The following is a 14490-nucleotide window of genomic DNA, read 5'->3' as shown; positions in this document are numbered from 1 at the left end:
GACATATGCAATCTTCGTACTATTTGGCATGGGATAGAGCTCAAAATGAGACTCCCATCGTCCCAGCCATGTGCAGATTGCTTCTTCAGTTCTTTCCTTTTTGTCTCCCGTAAATGGCTCAATGACAAATGATGGTTCACCTTGTCTCTCATCAGGTCTATTAGTCTCACGTTGTAGACTAATGACACGTGCCTCAAGAGCACTCTGAGATTGCCGAAATTCGGTTATCTGTTGAGCGGTGAAACTAAGGTATTGGGTTATTTGTGCCAAATACATCTCAGTGGACATTTGTCTAGGAGGATTCCCTTGAGTTCCTTCCGCTTGAGCGGATGACATCGGGTCGTTAATTTGAGCCATTAAAGATTATTTTTGGAAAAGAAATAGGATAAGGTCAGAGAGATAGTCATAACATCATGTCGTGATGTAATCATATCATGGGCAAACATTAATCGATATCATGATCTCACGTCAATACCCCTCTAGACGTATGAGATGAGGTTCAAGATCAGGTTACTATGGTAACACAAAGGTGTTTTAAAAACCATGGGGGTGACAATTTAATGTCTTTCCCTGATCTCTATATCGATTTTTTCATGGCGGCTCCCCGAGGCTCAACCATGTATGTTCGCGTCATGAGTAGTTTATACACGAAAAAAATGTTAACAATAAACTATGTTTCTTTGCCCACATATGTGGTTTCGGCTCTTTAAGTCCTATTACGAGGACCCCGAGGTGCACTTAGACCTTAAGTCTAAACATGTGTTATAGTCATATGTATGAAGGATGTTGTATGGTCTTGGTCATATTTGAACTCGAGACCTTGAGAACAAATACATTAAACACTTGAGCCAACCAAGTAAGTTGCTCTTCTCGAATGCTTAATGTTTGATGTGTATAAGAGATATGTGAGGCATTTGATCATATATGTTTTTTTTAAAAGAGCATATATGTCAAGGGTCCTTATTTCGCCCTCATTTACCAAAACTATGTTGGTACGTTACCTAACCTCAAGTCTCGTAATTACGATGATAGATAAGTTACTAAAGTAAGCTTAAAATAAGGATAAACTAATGATAGATAGAAAGGAGGAAGAGAAAGAAGGGTGCTGATCCACCCGACCACCCCCGAGCGAAGGGATCGAGATGGACTCGAGCCTCGATCGGCGTCCCATACCACCGCCGTGGCGTCGAGTCGTACCTGATGCTGGCGCGCTCGCTACAAGAGTTGACCCACCACAAGAGTAGAGTCTCGATGTAGTCAAAAGAGGATCCAATGAGGGTAACTAGGCCTCTTATTTATAGCGATGCCCAAGGCCCCCAGGCAAGTTCACACTTGACCTAATGGGTTGTCTCAATCCCGAGGATTAAAAGTAATCCTCCCCTTCTTTACACTCTCGTTTAACCCTCACACTTATCCACGTGTATAGAATACTACGGTAAATTCTCACCACGGGATATTAAATGGTCATGCCCGTAACACTCTTCCTCATCAGATGTACCAATCAAAGCATTGTCTTCATCTAAAAGCAAATGTTGTGACTCCAAATCATGTGTAGAAGATCTGGTTCACCTTCAATCTGAGAAGCCCTTTAGACTTGGCAATTCCTCTTTTATTATGTCTATTGTTGACTTCCTTAAACATCCAACTATTGTCAATGTAAAGTCGTACACAATGATATCCACGTCTTGCAAGTCAAGGGTCGATGTGTTACGAATATTTCTTTTCTACTTTCTATTTCCTCCTGACGTTGGGCATTCCATAATCTCCAATGTATACTTGCCTATAAATGCATTCTTGCTTTTAGTGTTGTACCAATGCACCTTTGTAGACTTTATTTGAGTTTAGTTTTCATGCATCACCACCTCCAATACTTTACCAATCCAGAATTTGTGCCCTAGGTCATTGTTATTTGTAGGTGTGGCAATTAACATCCCAACCTTTATTTCCTACATGTTTCCTTGCCAACGAGCTTCTGCTGCTTTTGTGACCCTCGGTCCCACATAAATGTCTCTTTGTTGTGGATGGAGCAAGTTGTCAAGATCCACATTAGGTCCATGAGGTGTTGTTTGAGAATTAGGCGTGTGTTGTATACACCATGTAAATGGTATTTGCAAGGGCCAAATACCAGGGAAGGAATTATCAATAACTCCTTGTTGATCGCTAAAGAAGATGTCCCACCATGAGGTATCCTGTGGTCCAACATACTTCTTTGCATGATCAATGTGCTTCCTTTTGTCTTGTAAGCCTAGCATCTAGAAGTTCCTTTGTTCATCTACCAAGTCAATGTGCATTTCCATTTTAGTCTCAATCAACATTTGCTTTGCCCCATAAATGGTAGTAGATGGCATATGAAGCAAGAATTGGCAACCACCTTCTGGCTCCCATTGTGGGGAAGATGAATATATAGCTTTGCATGCAACAACGTACAACCACTTATATCATTTTTCTTTATCAAGAATACGTGATTGAAGCTAATATTGTTCAATTGGGTTAACACTTATACATTCCCCTCCCAGCCATATGCTATGTATCTCTTAAAGTCGTATATCACCTTTAAGTGGATCACATTCAGACGTGGTGTATATGGATCACAAATGATGTCAAATAACTTCGGTAATGTGAAAGCATCATATCGAGACAACTACTTGGAGAATGTACTGAACATTCGATCAATATGGTCATGTGTGTGACCAAGCAAAAGGAAGTTAACTTTCACTTTCCTAAACACACCCTGTTTTACCAACATACTCAAATATCCAAAGGCAGTTGAATTCTTGTTCTCCCTAGTAGTGTTCTCCAATTGAATGTAGAGAACAGGGGGCAATGGGTGCCCCCAATTCATTAGAACCCTTTGAATCATAGTAATTGTTAGGTTAGGATCGTTGTGGACATTGGGGTAGGTAATGAAGACGTGAGGTTTAATAGTCCCATTATAAGCCAAACAACCCACCAAGTGCATTTGAACAAGACATTTGTCGTTGACGTCTTTCGGAAGCCGCCTAAGGTGAGGTAGACACGTCTTCTTCTGGTTCATACCATCAATCATTAGACACATATATTGCTCCGAGTACACATGGGGTATTGTTCTATTTGTGCAAACCTCAAGAGCATGTCTAAAGGTGCCAAAACAACAAAGGAGAAGGAAATCAATAAAAAAGTTGTTATAGGCCCATTGAGAAGCGCAAGCATTGGAGCGGAAAAAAGCGCAAGCATTGGAGAAGTTGTTGCAATGTTAGTGAATTGTGTTGACCACAATCTTGTGAACTGACTGTAGGTGACGTATTTATCACTTGACATTAACATATCGGATCTGTAGACATCATATACTTCTCTTCGTGTGTAATTATCTGAAAGGTGCAACCTACCAGTAGTTGGCATTACTTCACAGTTAAGCTTGAAATGGTTCTTCATCCAACCGATTACATTTCTTCTGGATGCAACCTTCATACTTGGAACATCGCCACCATTGTTATTGAGATCACTATTGAGAACTCGTTGTTGCACTCTATGTAATCTCAAGTTGCTAACACATAATGAGATCTTGAATGCAACTCTACAACATTGTAGTCCATAGAAGATATAATACTTGAATGAGCTTGATGTCTGAAAATATGTCCTTCACTATCTGCATGTGTGTCATAAGATAAGTGTGTTGCTCATCACCAATGAGTGAGAAATAGTATTGCCGTACAGACCACAACTTATCCTTTCCAATAATAGACATGCAACCACGTGTGCAATAGTCTTTGCCGACATCTACTTTCAGTTGGTTCTCAAATGTCACGAGGGCAAACCTATCTCAACTATTTCGATGTGGAACCCTCCTAAAATGCATAGGTCTTGCCAATTGGATCTCTTCTACAGATACTTTTGTTGCCTCATTTTGTTCGTTTGCACACGTTTGTTCACCATCAGCAACACTTGTGGTAGTTTGAATGTCATTCTCTTCATACCTGAAATCCTCATTGTAATCTTCTCATCAATCGAGAACTCATGACTTAGAGCGATAGTTGGTGGTGTCCTATCGCAATATTCTTCGACAGAAAAAGGTGAAGCTATTGACATACGATATTATTCCACAGAAAATGGTGAATTATCAGTCATTCTCACACTGTTAGAAGATTCTCTTAAATGACTCACTATTGTTCAAATGAGGTGCTCTAGAGAAATGTATTAAAGCATATAACAAATGACTGAAGGTAAACACAAACATATAAATATATATATAGAATTAATCAAATATCTATTTAAATATATTAGGTCATATATATAAATATTTACATCATAACTTAGATATGAAAGTATAAATATATAACTAAGTATGTAACTATAAAACTATGTATATAACTAACTGTGTGTACTCGTCAACTAGTGATTAACTAACTATGTACCTATCTAACTATATAACTAACTGTGGTCAAGTTTAACTAACCTAACGTTGGTTTTTCTTTTCTATTCACAAAGCATGAGAGACCACTAGCATGAGAGAGAATGAGTGTGAGATAGCTGAGCGTGAGAGAACATGAGCGCAAGAACGACAACAACTCGGTATGCCACAACATCTGAACCAGCAACACAACACAACACATCCAACCATGTCGTCGAAGAAGATGCCTCACACAGATTCCAGGTACACAACCTGAACTGTATAGACATTTTACAATTGCCCCGTATATAGGAATCTTTTATTTATGATACCAATTATCGAGTTGGGGCACATATGTGCCCCAACTTGATACTTGGTATTGAATTGGTGCTAATATGCTAATATGCCCCAATTTGATACTAAGTATCGAATTGGGGCATATTAGCACCAATTCGATACCAAGTATCGAGTTGGGGCACATATGTGCATCAACTCAAGGCATTATTGACAAATAATAGTGGATTTAACAATTAAATCAAAGTTTTTTAGCTTTAGGTTTTGTGTAAGAATTTTGCATTTTTTGGCAAAACTACCGGTTTGAAACCCTTTTAACGTAATTTAATCATAGAATTTTGCCTTTTGTGGCAGAATTGCCTGTTTGAAACCCTTTTAAACGTGATAAACATACAATTTTGCATTTTTTACAATTTTAAAACCCTTTTAAACATAATAAACATAGAATTATTGGTCTATTTTATAACGTAATAAACACTTTTTAGCATTCTTAGTGCCCATTTCTTGAGTCTTTCTATTTTACTACGCCAGTAGCTCTACTGATCCCCAGGATGAGTGCCCGGTAAAGAAAATTAGACTAAAATATCAAAGCTCTCCCATTGACAACTCCAAACTCCTTCCTCTCATGTATACGCAAAAAGGGAAGAAACTATTATTTGATGATGACCTAGTTAGGCAACCATCATACGAAGTGAGTCAAGGGAAAACATTTGCTGCTCATGGGGGGGGGAACCTTGGCCGATAAAGACAACACAGAACACAAGTGGGTCATTTAGTATATCAACTCAAATAAGAAGGTGGTCCTTTTAAATTCTCGTAACAAACGTCAAGGATAGCTAGCCAAGGACGGGCCGTTTAGTTACGGCTTGTTGAGCGACAAGCTCAACCAGACCTGGATCGGCTGAATAAGCCTAAGCCGGATCGGCATCCGGAAGGATGAGCCGGATCGGTGAGCCTGTGAGCTAGGGAGTCGGTTAACCGGATCGAGCAGTAACCGGAAGCCTAGTAGTAGCCTAGACTACTAGGTAGTTAATGTCTTGTAGTTAGTGTCAGACGCTCGTGTGAGCATTGCAGTACATTGTACTTCTGTTAGTCCTCTTAGGACTTGTTGTTGGGAGACAGGTCCCTCCGGATGAGAAGGGAGAAGAACAGTGCCGACGAACAATCTCGGCCGAGGCTGAAATCGGATGAGGAGTACCCGGCTTCGATGAGCCGGATGGTGCAGACCCGGTGTGAACCGGATGAGGAGTACCCGGCTACGGAGAGCCGGATGGTGCAGACCCGGTGTGAACCGGATGAGGAGTACCCGGCTACGGAGAGCCGGATGGTGCAGACCCGGTGTGAACCAGATGAGGAGTACCCGGCTACGGAGAGCTGGATGGTGCAGGCCCGGTGAGAACCGGAGGAAGAGACATATTTGTAAATATGTTTCTGAGAGCCCATCGAGGCTATATTTCTAAATAGCCGAAAAGTCATATTAGTATAAATATGACTTAGGGCAAATATGTGTTAGTGTCGTTGTCATTCTTGTTGGTGCAAGAATAGAGAGTGTGCGTAACTGTACACACAGAGAGAGGGAGAGAGAGAGAGAGAGAGAGAGAGAAAGAGGTCGTTGCCTCTGTTGTAACCGCCGCCTGTGGCGAAGATCTGTGAGCACGAGGTCGTTGCCTCAGTGAACTCACTATTGTACATTCTTACATAGTGACAGTTTGCAGCCTGTGGGCTGCCGTGGTTTTTCCCCTAGTTTGGGGCTTTCCACGTAAACCTCCTGTGTATCTTCCTCTTCTTTGTGTCGTGTTTTATTTCCTGTTTTTCTGTGTATCATTCTAAGCTCGGTTGTGGCCGAGCGTTGCGCATACGGAGCGTTCAGTTCCCGTCACTTGTATAAATAGTGTTGTTGAGCATGTTGAATGTACAGAGAACTATTATTGTTTTGTAATAGAGTTTTTAAACGTTCTACTCTTTCTCTGTCTCTGCTGCGTGTTAATCTCTCTCTCTCTCTCTCTCTCTCTCTCTCTCTCTCTCTCTCTCTGTTGCTACCCAGCTAGGCCGGTTTGTCTGACGCTTTCGCTCATAATCTTTTACATGGTATCAGAGCGCGAGGGTTGAGAACCTCTATAGTCGACGTCAACATCTGGAGACAAACCCTAAGACCCGATAAGAACAGAAAGAGAAGTGATGGACGGAGGGATGGCTAGCTCGCTCCCAGTGGAGAAGCTCAACAGATCCAATTACGCATCTTGGTCATACCAGATGCACCGGTACCTACTTGGGCATGGTTACTGGAGCTATGTCGACGGAACTAACGACACAACTCCTGATGCGGTACACAAGGACTTCCCATTGTGGGAACAAGCGGCAAGCAGAGTGATGTACTGCTTTGCATCCAGTGTCGGAGACCAACTGCTGAGCCATGTTCGAGATGCCAAGACGCCAAAAGAAGCTTGGGGAAACATGAAGAAGGTTTTCGCCACAAGCAGAACGGCCAGGAAGCTGCAGCTCAGGTAGGAGCTCAGCAATGTCCGACAGAAAAATCTGTCTGTGGCCGATTACACGGCCTGAATCAAGGAAATATGTGACTCACTCGCCTCCGTCAATGTGAACATCGAGGAGGAAGATATGGTGCAAGTGTGCCTTGGTGGGCTAGCGTCCAGGTTCGGAGCTTTCCGAACGGCGGTCTGTACAAGGGAGAATACGCCATCATTTTTCAACTTACAGTCGATGCTCCTTGTAGAGGAGAACCACGCCGCCGCGTCAACAAGTGCACTCACTGACATCCAGATGTTTTACACGGAGGCAGATTGGCCTCGTGGGTGTGGTGGATGAGGCGGATCAACTCGCAATGGTAGCGGCAGGCAAGAGTAGGACCGAAGGCACAGAGAACGTGCCGACAGCAATTCCGGACCCTCCACAAGTAGGGGTAGTCAAGGCGGCGCCGAAGGCCGGCAAGCAAAGGCTGACACAGAATGCTGGTATTGTGGTAAAAAGGGCCATAGAGAAAGCGAGTGCTGGAAGAAGCGCGCCGATTCGGACAGATTCGGATCTGGCAAAGCCGGCAAAGAGAACCGACAATACTCGCACTATGCAGAAGGATCGGGAGGATCCAAAACCGGAAAAGCCGGTAAAGGGATAGCCTTGGTGATGAAACATGAGGCTAACTCGATGAAGAAGACCAATTACAAATCGGAGGAAGTGTGGTATGTTGATTCCGGTGCATCGAATCACATGACGAGCCACAAAGAGTGGTTCTCCTTTTTAGAGAAACCGGAACAACTAGGAGTCATCGAAACCGGAGACGACACTCCTCACCCAATCGTGCATGTCGGAGAAGTCCCTTCGAGCGACGTCGGATAGAGGGGGAAGCTGATGAATGTATTACACGTTCTGACTATCACGAAGAACTTGGTGTCAGTCGGTCAGATCGTTGACCAGGGGATGTAGGTGCGGTTTACGCACCTTGGGTGCTTCATCGAGGAAGAGGGCCAGATTATTGAGCAAGGGCACAAAGATGGGAGGATGTTCATCCTCAACACCAATGACGTCGGCACCGATTTGTTTGCCAAAGGACAGAAGATTGAGTCGGATATTGATCTCTGGCACAAGCGGATTGGCCACATCAATTACCAGAGGCTTCAAGACCTGCAAACGAAACAAGTTGTTTTGGGTTTGCCAAAGTTCAGTGGCCGGAAGGTCCAAATATGTGAAGCCTGCCAACTCGGGAGGCAACACCGGCTTCCATTCCCCACCGAATGAAACCGCAACAGTAACAAGCTCGATCTTGTTCATTCGGATGTATGGGGACCGACACAAAATGTTAGTCTTGGTGGGAGTCGATACTTGGTCTCCTTCATTGATGACTACAACTGACACACATGGATCTACCTCATTGAGCGGAAGAGCGAAGTCTTCGAGTGTTTCTGGAACCTGCAAAGCCTGGTTGAACAGGAAATGGAGAGGAAGATCAAGTGCCTACGGTCAGATGGTGGGAAAGAATACTTTTCTGGCCAATTCAACAGTTTTCTGCAGCAAAAAGGAATTAAGAGAGAGTTCTACTACAGATACACACTAGAGCAAAACGGTGTGGCCGAGAGGAAGAACCGGTCGATTGTCGACGCGGCAAGGGCAATGTTGGAGGAGAAGAGCATGCCCCATTTCTACTGGGCTGAGGTGGTCCGGACAGCCATCTATATCCAAAACCGGATTGGTGACAAGGTGTCCACGCATGAGCTATATTTCGGGCGCAAGCCAAATTTGAGTCAGCTTCGGATATTCAGTAGCATTGCATATGTGCATGTACCGGATGAGAAGCGGAGGAAGTTGGATGCAAAGTCGAAGAAATGCATCCTGGTCAGTTACTCGCATGAGCAAAAGGGGTATAAGTGTTACAACCCCTGGACGAAGCAGGTCCGAGTTAGCCGAGATGTTGAGGTTGATAAAACAACATCATGGTACTCTTTACCGGCTCCAACTTCCGACCCCGACCCAATACCAGAAGATGAGGCTAGTGAGCCCGAGGAGGTTTAGGTAGAAGATGAAGACTTTGGCACTCCAAAAGAGAGTCTGATCTCATTCCGGCTAAGTGGACCGAATGAGCGGCTGAGTCGGGATGACCAGTCGGATGAGGAACCGGCGAGTAGTGGAGACTCTGCCGTGCTCTCCCCGTAGAAGGAACCGAGGAGACGGTTCACACGCAGAGAGAAGGGGAAGAGGAGGATGCCGGAATACGAAACCGGCAACGATGAGTCGGATTGGAGTGAATCCGACTCAGGAAAGGATGAAGGCGGAGCTTCGGGAACGAAGTCCGACCTGGACAAGAAGGGTCCCAAACCGGGTAATACCAAGTTACGCCGGTCATCCTGCCTGAAGAACCCCGTTACGCGGTACGGGTACAATGAGTACATGGCGCATCACTATGCATACATGACCAAGGTGGCAGAATTGTGTGCCAAAGAGCTACACAGAAGCGACAAAGTATGCAAATTGGCGTGCCGCTATGGAGGAAGAAATGCGGGCACTTGATGCCAACAACACATGGGACCTAGTTGACCCTCCCCGACACTGTAAACTGATCGGATGTAAGTGGGTGTACAAGGTAAAGTACAATGTCGAAGGTTTGGTTAACTGGTACAAGGCCTGGTTAGTGGTGAAGGGATATGCGCAGACCCACAAAATCAACTATGACGAGACATTCGCTCCGGTAGCGAAGATGACGACGGTTCGTGTGGTGCTAGCAAATGCTGCGACAAGGGGGTGGCATCTTCACCAGATGGACGTGAAGAATGCATTTCTTCAAGGTGATCTTGAAGAAGAGGTCATTATGACCCAACCGCCTGGTTTCCAGTCGGAGATGACCAAGTCGGCGGCATGCTGGCTGAAGAAGTCACTTTATGGCTTGAAGCAAGCCCCCCGAGCTTGGAATGCGAAGATCACGCACGATTGCCTAAGATGGAATTTGCGGCCTCCAGATCTGACTCTTCTTTGTTCATCTGGCAAGGTCCGGACGGTTCGGTTTGCATCTTGCTGTATGTTGATGATCTAGTCATCACCGGATCCGGACTCGATGAAATTAGTTGAGTCAAGTCCCAGTTGTCGGATGCATTTAAAATGAAGGACATGGGGGACCTTCACTATTTCCTTGGGATCGAGGTGATCCGAACCCCCGACGGCATATTTCTCTCACAAAGATACTATGTGTTGAATATGTTGTACAAGTTCGGCATGACGGAATGCCGACCGATCTCCACACCCCTGGACCGGAACCAGAAGCTCTATCCCGACTCCGGACCGGCCTGCGATGAGAAGCGGTTCCGACAAATTGTCGGAAGCCTTATATATTTGACAATCACCCGACCCGACATCAGTTATCCGGTCGGCGTGATCAACCAATATATGCAGAAGCCGACCATGGAGCACCTTCTGTGCGTGCATCAAATTATGCGATATGTGAGTGGCACGAAGGACTGGGGATTGTTATACCAGCATGGTATAATCGAAGAGCTAATTGGCTACACCGATGCCGACTGGGCCGGCGATGCATCAGATCGCCGATCCACCTCTAGCTATATGTTTTCCCTTGGTAGCGCGGCTGTTGCGTGGAGCAGCAAAAAGCAGACAACAGTGGCCCTTTCGAGCACTAAGGTTGAATACCGGGGCGCTACTATTGCCACCTGTGAAGCCATTTGGCTTTGGTGACGGCTGCAAGACCTGTGGATCGAGGTGCCGACCCAGACCCCGATCTACTGCGACAACATAAGCTGCATGCAGCTCACAAAGAACCCCGTATTCCATGCTCACACAAAGCACATAGAAGTGCACTACCAGTTCACGCGTGAGCGTGTCCTGAGGGTGAAGTCGAACTTCGGTATGTTCATACGAGTTGGAAAGTTTCCGACATCTTCACCAAATTGCTCGGATCGGACAAGTTGCAACACTTCACCGAAATGCTTCGTGTTCAGCATCTCGACGTGCCACACTTGAGGGGGAGAACGATTGAAGACACTGGAATAGGCAAAGGCAAAGGAACTGTCGATTGCGCCGATGAGGGAAGAACCGACAAAGGGAGAGACAAGAAGAAGAAAGGAGCCGAGTCGACAAAGGAAGTTCACACATCTGAAAAAATCGGAGCAAGCGGTAGTGGCGGAAGAGTCAGGAAGGACAGAGCCGGCCGGAAGAAGAAGGCCAAGACCTGGACATGATCCGATGTGGTGAAGGGCCTGGAACCGGAAGACGAATCGGGAGTGACTGATTTAGACAAGAGCTGGAATGAATCGGAAACAACTGATTCGGTTCAATAGACGGATTTGGAAGAACCGGATCAATTCAAGGCCAAGAGGACGAGAAGGCAGTGAAAGTTGATGCCAACACGAAGGAATCGGCGAATTGGCAAACGCCGAAGTCACATCAGCGAGGGAGTTGAATTGGGTTTGTTGGGCGGACAAGCAGACCGAGGAGGTCAAGGTGCGCAGAATCAGAAGGGTTGCGGCAAACGGGACCGGATCGGATGAGGAGCGCGAGCGAGGCGGAATGACGCCAGAAGGAGCCGGGTGGAAGGACCTACTGCCATGGAGACTAACACTATGATCCTACCTCAAGTTGAGCTTGAGGGGGAGTGTTGAGCGGCAAGCTCAACCGGACCCGGATCGGCATCCGGAAGGATGAGCCGGTGAGCTAAGGAGCCGGTTAACCGGATCGAGTAGTAACCAGAAGCCTAGTAGAAGCCTAGACTACTATGTAGTTAACGTCTTGTAGTTAGTGTCAGACGCTCGTGTGAGCATTGAAGTCCACTGTACTTCTGTTAATCCTCTTAGGCCTTGTATAAACAGTGCTGTTGAGCACGTTGAATGTACAAAGAACTATTATTGTTTTGTAATAATGTTTTTAAACGTTCTGCTCTTTCTTTGTCTCTACTGCGTCTTTGCTGCGTGTTAATCTCTCTCTCTCTCTCTCTCTGTTGCTACTCGGCTAGGCCGGTTTGTCTGACGCTTTCCCACATAATCTTTTACACGGCCAAATATTGAGATTGGACTATGAAGACCCCGACTCCCTGAACCTAATTCTTCTAGTCAATTGCTTGAAGGGAGTTCACAAGATGTTTGTGTCTGAAGACCTATTAGTGAAGGACTCATGCGATCCCGAATATTTTAGATTAGCAATTGGGTAGTCCGATAATTTGATCACAACACTTCGGCCATACATACAAGGACATGTTTCATTAAAAGACCGCTCACCCTCGCCGATTAAGGCCACACCCAAAAAGATGCCAGTGCAGTCAAGGCCCGCCAAAAAGGAAGTGACCAAATTATCCGAGTCATCGTTGTCAAGTTCAATGAATGACGAAGAGACGAGAACAACACCAAGGGCAGAGTTGTCATCTGGTGTTCTTTCATCTGAACAGAATAAAATTAGGAGAGAGATAATACAGAAAAAGCTAGCGCGGAAAGGCCAGGTCTTTAACCTTCCCATTACTCACATCCATCACCCACATGTCGATGAGAAGTTTGGACGTTGACCATTGGAGATTAGAGAGCCTCACAAACTGCATGTTCAGAACCTCAAAACGAAAATGAAGTTTAATCCCCATGCAACAATGGTACCATTCATCGTAATGGTTGATCTTGATGAGTGTTCATGTTTAGAAGAGTTTGATGTACGAAAACACGACCAATATAATTATTATGTCATTGGGGGATCACACTTGGTAGAAGCAAGAAGGTAGTTAGTAAGAGAACATTTCACAACATACTTCTTTAAGTATGTTGAATGTAAAATTTACGTGTCCCTTACAACAGACGAGGTGAAGTTAGTGGCATGGGACCATAACAACGACAACGACTACCGCTGAAAGATGTCTCTGATCGAGCGCATCCGATTTTTTCACCATGAATACTTAGACGTCAAGCAAAGAGTTGGACCAAAGTTGTTTCCAACCCTTTACCGTCAATGTCTTCATGAGGTTGGGATTATTGTGGACGATGGAGTAAAGTCAGATGGTATTCATAAGTATGAGTTGTAGAGAATAGCGTGGAATATAGCTCGGCCACAACCAAGTAATCAATCACTTCAATGAGAATCAAACACAAAAATGGGAAGTGGAGAGTACACAAAAGGAAGTACACAAGATGTTTACGTGGAAAAACCCAAATAGGGAAAAATTGCGGGAGCCCACGGGCTCCAACTATCACTATAGGAGAAAGGTACAATTAGAGCCTCGGAGGCAACGACCTCGAGCTCTGTATCTTCGCCAACCAGTGGTTACAACAGAGTATCTCTCTGTATCTCACGCTCTCTCTCTATACAACAGTTATACACATACAACAATATGACAACAACTCATCATAGTGATTGCCCTAAGTCATATTTATACTTATATGTAATTAGGGCTATTGACAAATATAGCCTCAATAGGTTTACTCAAAACATATTTACAAATATGTCTTCTCTTCCGGTTCTCACCAGTTCTCCTCCGGTTTCCGGATCTCAGCGGGTCCTCTTTATTCATCACCGGATCCCATCCAGAGGGACCGATTTCCCAACAATCTCCCCCTTCACTCCGGCATGGGATGTCTTGAAAGGCCGATCTGCTTTCGGCATGCGTCCAGCTTGTCGGTTGTCAGGACCTTGGTCAGCATGTCCGACCTGTTCTCATCTGTGTGGATCTTTGTCAGCACAAACTCTTGATCTTCTACTCTCTCCCGGATCTAGTGGTACCTTTGTTGGATATGTTTCATCTGGGAATGGTAGGCCGCGTTCTTTGCAAGGTGGATGGCAATTTGACTGTCGCAGTAGAGACGATATTCCTCATGTTGGATTCCTAGCTCTCCGATGAAGTCCTTCATCCATATTATCTCCTTACCAGCTTCTACAACTGCCATGTATGCCGCCGTCGTGGTTGACAACGCAACCGTCTTCTGCAGCCTCGACTGCCATGAAACAACTCCCCCTGCATAAGTCATGACATATCCGGATGTAGACCGGCTGACATCAGGCGACATATCTGAATCCATGAATCTGTCAAGTTGAGGATTACCGGAGCCGAACAAGAGGCACATACTCGTGGTGCCTTTCAAGTACCAGAGTATCCACTTGACTGCGTTGTCGTGTTATTCTGCACGTGCAGGAGAAACCAAGGTGGAACCACGGGGGCCCTAAACCGGGGAGTAACCGAACGAAGGGAGCAGCGACACAAAACCACGGCCGAGCTGCGCGCACAAATACACAGAGAACTCACAACGAAGATCGAACAACGAATAAGGCTAATATATACTTATGATCAAGATTACAGCCGGCTAGCCTAATGGAGCGTTGACACCAACTCACACAACGCACACAGA

This window comes from Azolla caroliniana, unplaced genomic scaffold, assembly GCF_043228905.1.
Source record: "Azolla caroliniana isolate FFs.n. ecotype wild unplaced genomic scaffold, voAzoCaro1.0.p SCAF_3, whole genome shotgun sequence".
In the NCBI taxonomy this organism is placed as follows: domain Eukaryota; kingdom Viridiplantae; phylum Streptophyta; class Polypodiopsida; order Salviniales; family Salviniaceae; genus Azolla; species Azolla caroliniana.
This window is presented reverse-complemented; position numbering follows the sequence as displayed.